General features: G+C 33.7%; 1 pseudogene; it reads right to left on the reverse strand.

The window, feature by feature from the left end:
* Positions 1–371: 371 nt before the first annotated feature.
* LOC117722020 (small ribosomal subunit protein uS13 pseudogene) lies at positions 372–847 on the reverse strand (annotated as a pseudogene).
* Between the last annotated feature and the right edge of the window lie 6,195 nt (positions 848–7,042).

Genomic DNA, 7,042 nt, shown 5'->3' on the forward strand with positions numbered 1-7,042 from the left:
AGTAAGGAATTATGCTAGACTTTCAAAGTGGTGTTAGTGGATTCCGTTCTGATTGAAATGGACTCATAAGCCCCACAATCTGTGTAGATTTTCAGTACTAGGTATAATTTTCCTCATTTTGATTGGACAACTCACTATCATTAAGATGTGAGTAAGTTACTATATATATATATATATATATATATATATATATATATATGCAAAATACATATATTTTACATGATGATCACTGTTATAGTTCATGGATACCACAGTTGGGTAGGGAGGTTTGGGTGCTTGTCTTTTTTTGGTAGCTTTCATAGTATTTTTTGGTATCACTAAAGCTAGACCACAGGAAAGAGGCCTTCTTTCCCTGCCCTCCCCCACATAGGTATATAAACTATTTATTAACAGCCAAGGCTCAGAGCCTCATTTCTTCTTGGATACACCCACAGTACAGGCCCGGCAGCCAGTGGTCTTGGTGTGCTGACGTGGACATGAAGGCCCCAAAAGTGGCGTAGCCTCCTATGGGCTCAGAGTTTCTTCAGCCACTCCAGGTCCTCAGGCAGCTTGTTGTCTAGACTGTTGGCCAGAACCTGGCTGTACATCCGATCCTTCACATCCTTCTGTCTGTTTAAGAACCAGTCTGGGATCTTGTACTGTCTTTGATTCTGCAAGATGGTGATCACACAATCTACCTCATCCTCTTTGTGAGGTCAATGTCTACTTTTCTCAACACCATGTGAGCATATCTCCACTCCATGCCCTTAATGACAGTGATGGCAAAGGCTATTTTCTGCTGGGCATCAATGTTGGTGTTGAGTACTTGCAAAATGTGCTGGAACTTCTTGGGGCTCACTAGAGACATGGTGGAAGCACAGAGGCCTTCATTTCAGATTAACCATGAGTCACCAGAATCTAATATTCTGTGTATGTTGTCTTCAGTGGTAGAGTCCCACCCTCAACTCCTTCAATGCAAACAATTGTTACATTAGTAATCTATATTATTTTGGAAGTGACTTGGACAATATGGTATAATCACAGAACCAGGAAAGTATAAAGGGACTATAGACAGAGTAGGGGGGTGACAAGCTTGAGTTTAAGAAAAAAATAATAGGGCATAGGTGCTATGAAGTGGGAAACAAAAACTAGTGAGATACCTTCAACAGAGAAAAAGAGACGGGGTTCAACACAGTTGACAGAGGGGCAAGGGACAGATTAAGAGTAATGTTGTTTAACAAGAAGTCAAAAAAATCCATTGTGCAAAATTATTATGTATAATTTTATATAATGTCTGTGTATGTGCATGTTTATATAAGATGTGTATACATTAATAAAGAAATTAAGCCATGTGGTTTGTCAGTGGTCTTCACAGGAACTGCAGACTAACCAAAAACCCCATTGCCACCCTTGCAAAATCACCTTTAAAGTTTAAACTCTTTTATTTGATAGTAAATGTTACTTTACAGGTTTGTAGCATTAGTAAAAATAGATGCACCTGCACATTTGGTGCTATTTTTACTTAACATGTCAGATTGAACTTGACATTTGTGCTTGAATGGCATTAAATCACAAATGCAGGGTTATGTGAAACATCTTAGAAAAACATCTCAGAGGTTTTTCACTTTAGTGTGTCATTAAATTACAATTAAATAGGCATTAGTGGCACGCAATGAATAATAATATTGTTTCCTTACAAAGGACAAACACAGGAGTACAGACACAGCAGTCAGCCAAATGAACATTAGCAGCGCTTACTTATTGACAGCTTAAGTCTAGACCGGCCCAATTTCCATAATCACCATTTAGTTTTATCTTGAATTTAACTCATACACCTTTCATGATAGTTGTCATTACTGTAGAAAGAGAATAGCACCCACCCACCAAAACTGAGCCTGCCTCCATATCTACACCAAAGAGGAACATGGTATCATTTCCGTAAGATCTTTATATGGGAAAAGAACAGGTTAAATCAAATATTTGAGATACTTCTGCCAAGTTTACTTTTCCAATATATCATTGCTTTTATATTGGAGACTGGTTAAGATATTAGGCATGAAAACACAACCATTATGTTAGGGAATCCTCTGACTTTATGAGTGTATAGTTATTACAGTTCATATGTTGTGGGAACAGGACCGCAGATGATGGTGAGAGGCAACAGTCACAGGAAAAATCTCAGGAATCAGAATCCAGAGACCAGCATCAGAATGCAGATGTAAGTGTATTGTGCAGTGCATACACTTGTATTCAATGAGCCAATACCAATACCCTAAATCCTAGGCCAATCATATGGTGTTAAACAGTCTCTGTGCTTCAGTGAAAGCCTGCAGGATGAAGTTACTTAGAAGGAACAAGGAGGCAGGTAGCATCACCTTTAGGACTTGTGTGAAGATGAGAGAAACATCCACTCGACTGGCCTCAGTTTCATTTTGCTTTTTTCACTGGTATTCCAGGAGCCATCTTAGATCTAATGCCATGTACATCCAATCAGGACTCTTCAAGGAGTCACGGAAGCCTGTGGTGCCTTGCTATCAATCTCAGTTTTTCTTTTTCAAGGTTGACCTCCACATCCCCCACAATATATCTAATTATCACATATAATTATTGTATTTTATGCTATGATTGGATATAAATTAACATATAAGTGAAAGGATTTCCCCTTCAGCTAATTCTTCACCATTTAGTTTTAAGTACAATACCTTTTACCTATGAAGTTCTATTTCAGAGCAAATCAGTCTCTACAGCAAAAGTTTTGAATACGACAAAATACCTCTTATTGCTTCATTGGCATTAGCATCTAATCAGCAAATTTCCTCCTTGCTAGCCACTGTCTCCTCCGATTTATTTTGGAGATTTCCTTAACCTATTCTCCTCAGTGACACAAAGTGCAAAAGCAGACATTTAGCCTTCTTAAAATGAATGATGGATGGAAATTATTTCCTATTGTGTTTCTCTGTCATGTAAGTAATATTTAAGAAATCAAAGAACACTCTTTTCACTTTTATTCCTTGGGGAGTCTTGTAATTGTTACCTTCTAAGAATGACCATGTAACACCGTGGTCATTATTAGCATTAAGGGTTAGCTGGTCTCTGCAAAGAGGTGGGAATTGATTTCATCTTTGTCACTTGAGTCAATATCATGAACTATATGTGGAATGATGCTCACTGCTACCCAGAGTCAACAAAACCTGATGGGTGTTCAACTGCACAGCAGGGAGAAATAAAAGTAAGATGAAGTCATATATTCCCAAGAGTAGTGGACTTGCCCTCTAAAAAGTTTGATACACTTCAGCTGAGAACTGCATTGTTATTAAATTCTAACATGGCTCAGCAAGATTATTTATTGAAATTTTAGAAAAATACATTTAAAATACCACATAAAGAAATTACCCTGTAAAAAAAGTTATCCTGGGAGAAAATTATAAGCAAATCAAATCATAATAATTTAATGTGTTGGGTATTGAAGGGCAATATTTACCACAGGTGACTAGAGAATTTATTATTTTGTCCACAGTTGAACTATGTTTTTCAGAAATGTAATTACTGAATATACAAGAATTCTGAATACAACAACAGAGGAAAGAAAAAATCAGGAGACGAAAATATGATATAACAAGCTTACTGAGGCTTTAAATGAATATATATTTATAAAATTGCCTTTGACAATTCACACGATCTGATTATGTGGCAGGATGCTCTTGACAAAAGATTTGATTATATGGGGCATTGAGCTGTGGCTGGTAAATAACAAACTTCCCTGTTCATGCTTCCCCTTGTTATTGTCAGGACAGGGAGAGGATGCCGAGAATTAGTTTGTATCACAAGCAAATCAATTACTAATGCAGAAGGTAAGATAGCATAACATTTACGTATGACACTGAGTTTTATGAATGGATAATAAAATTTTCTACTGTGAATAGTAATTTTACTTCAAGTACTATACAAATTGCAACCAATCCATGTCATAGATTCTTCCATAAGTGAGGAAATAACACACAAACTTGGACCAATATTTCTAGAGAGCAGTATGAAAATCTATATTTATGTTTCTGAATGAGAAGAATTGCCTAAGTGGGTATTTAAGTCCTGCAGAGAAGGTAGAATGTATGATAGTATGGGGAAAATATTTGAGCATATACATTAAGGAAAGGGTATAATATTAAGGTAGAAAATCATAATAATATTTAATGTAATTACAAGGCATACTTTTTAAATATTGCAGTTTTCTGGTTAGTAAATATATGTAGACTTAGTCCAAAAGTGTATCCTAGGGGAAACTTAATTCATTAAAATAAAACTATCAGATTATCATGTTATACTGACTAAGGTAGTCAGGAAAACTATTGAGATACAAATATTAGATATTTATTATATATTTGTGTATGTGTGTGTGCTAATATATACTTTCAAATAACCTAAGTCAAGTTATATAAGCATAAATACATACATATATTTTATGATTTTTATATCTGTATATATATACATATATATGTATATATATGTGTGTATATGTGTGTGTTAGTGTGTATATGTTTGTGTGTTTGTGTGAGCTTTTACAAGGGTATCTGTAAATATTTATGAATCATACTTTTGCATTTGAAATTGTTAAAATTTTATGGCATTGGACAAATTAAGTTCATACATATGGGATATTAGTAAATTTTCTCCTTTCCTTAGCCAAAAAATACTTTTATAAAGCAAGTTAAGAGATTCTAAAGAATCTGAGATTAGGCTAGAACAAAGAAGTAATTTCAGGCAGGGATCTAAATTTTAGACTAGAACAATGAAGTAGGCTTCAGACATGAAAATGACTTTGGGCTAGGACAGGGAAGTTGGCTCAGACATTTTGGTCATCCTGATAAGCTCTTAGAAAGAGTGATCACGGGAGTATTCACAGAACTTTGTTTATTGCCTTGCTTGTCCTTTGACTATTTATGTTTATTGTCTTGCTTGTTCCTTGACTATTTGCACTTACTGTATTGCTAGTTCCTCAACCTAGAACTGACCTTAATACTTGCAAGTAAAAATGGTATAAAAGCAAAAATGGAGGAAGAGGGATGGGATATGTGTATTTTAGGAAGGGGAAATGGGGAAAGCATCTGAAATGTAAATAAATAAAATATCTAATAAAATAAAAGAGAGATTCTATATGGCAGATGTAAGATACTTACACAACTGGAGTGTGTGTTGTTTCTTTTTTTTAGAGAATTACTCCATGAGATGGACTGCCTCACAAGTCAAAACAGAGCCACCCACCTCTGTAAATGATACCTGTGGAAACTCAGACACACCCAGCATAAGCCTCAATCATCTGATACAGTTGCCAATTGAAATTAACTAACACATTTGGTTTTATATCATTTATATTTCACTAGAATGTGGGAAGAATATTTTATTAACACTTGGCTCAGAGTCTTAGAATAACATTGTGCTTGATAAATGTCATTTGATTTTAACTGTAAATGTATAAATATATCAAACCTTTTGGAACATAATATCAGTAATTTATGACATTCAGTGACAAAGATGTGTGTAAATAATATAGTAGTTATTATCTCATAGAAGGTTTTGGTAGAAATGTTTCAAAACATTTCATAATATAACATTTCATAACATAGATAATTTTATAAACCATTTAGCCACAATGTATTGGAATTTTGCCTGAGAACATACAAACATTTCTAGGCCACCATTTAAAAATATTTATTTACTATTTTTACTTGTTTTTATGTGTATGTGTGCATGTCAGAATTTATGTAAATCATGTGTGTGCAGGTATTAGTAGAGACCAGAGGGTGTCAGATCCCATGGAACAAGAATTACTGGTTGTTCTGTGGGAATGGAGAACTCAACCCAGTACTAGCTCTCCAGCCCACTAGGACATATTTTTTTTAAAAAGTAAGTTTTTACAAGATAATATAAATAAAACAATAGACATATATTAAAATGTGAAGTCTTTGAATGAATGTATGCACCTTTGATACTATCACAATAAACAAAATAGAAAATATAAATTATATATATACACATATATAATATATTATTTATAATATGATATATATATGATATATAATGTATGTTATATATAATGGATATGTGTATGTATGTTTGTGTATACATACAAATGTTTATATATACATTTATATCACCTTTATATTAGTGCTCAGTTTTTTAACATGTTTGTCAGTAATAATATATGTTATGATATCAAATATATATATACATATATTATATATAGTCAATTTAGCTTTAATAGCTAAATTATTAACTAATTAAATTATTAACTAGTTCACCCATGCATTAGTATACCTTCTGTTTCCACAAGGTTTCTACTTTCAACCACTTTTAACAAAGGTTGACTTGTTTAGCTGGTTCATGTATGTGGAGTTTTTCAATATCTATCCTGCCAAATAGCTTATTTTGCTTGAAACCATAATTCTGTAAATATTGCTTCTGATCTGTCAGCTATAGCCTCCCTCAAAGGCAAGTAATCTGTGAGTGTCTTGACAAAAATCCAGACTAAAACTAGGTTTGTGGCTGAAACTTAAATTAAGAAAACATAGTGTGAATGTTTATATTTATATATTATTAATATGTGTCATATAGTCCTGTGCTTGGGTATTTAATAGTTTAGTAGTTAGATATGTAGACACATTTTCTTTTCTTTCTTCCTTTCTTCCTTTCTTCCTTCCTTTCTTTCTTTCTTTCTTTCTTTCTTTCTTTCTTTCTTTCTTTCTTTCTTTCTTTCTTCCTCTCTCTCTCTCTCTCTCTCTTTCTTTCTTTCTTTTTATTTTTTTTTGGGGGGGTGGGATTCTTTGGTCAATGGGAAGTCATCATTCAGGCCCAAAGCAGAAATTGGCTTTTCAGCCTTGTCTTTTCATTTTCCTATTACTAAGTCTTTATAATCTAAATCTTGTTTAGGTACCTAGATTTCTCTTATCTGCTAATCAACTCTGATTACAATAAGAGTAAGTAGCCTGGTACAATCCTATATGAGTCTTTAACATCAACTATAACATGTATTATTTTCTTGAAATTTAGTATACTTAAACTTTGAAAA

Source organism: Arvicanthis niloticus, chromosome 16 (assembly GCF_011762505.2).
Source record: "Arvicanthis niloticus isolate mArvNil1 chromosome 16, mArvNil1.pat.X, whole genome shotgun sequence".
Taxonomy (NCBI): domain Eukaryota; kingdom Metazoa; phylum Chordata; class Mammalia; order Rodentia; family Muridae; genus Arvicanthis; species Arvicanthis niloticus.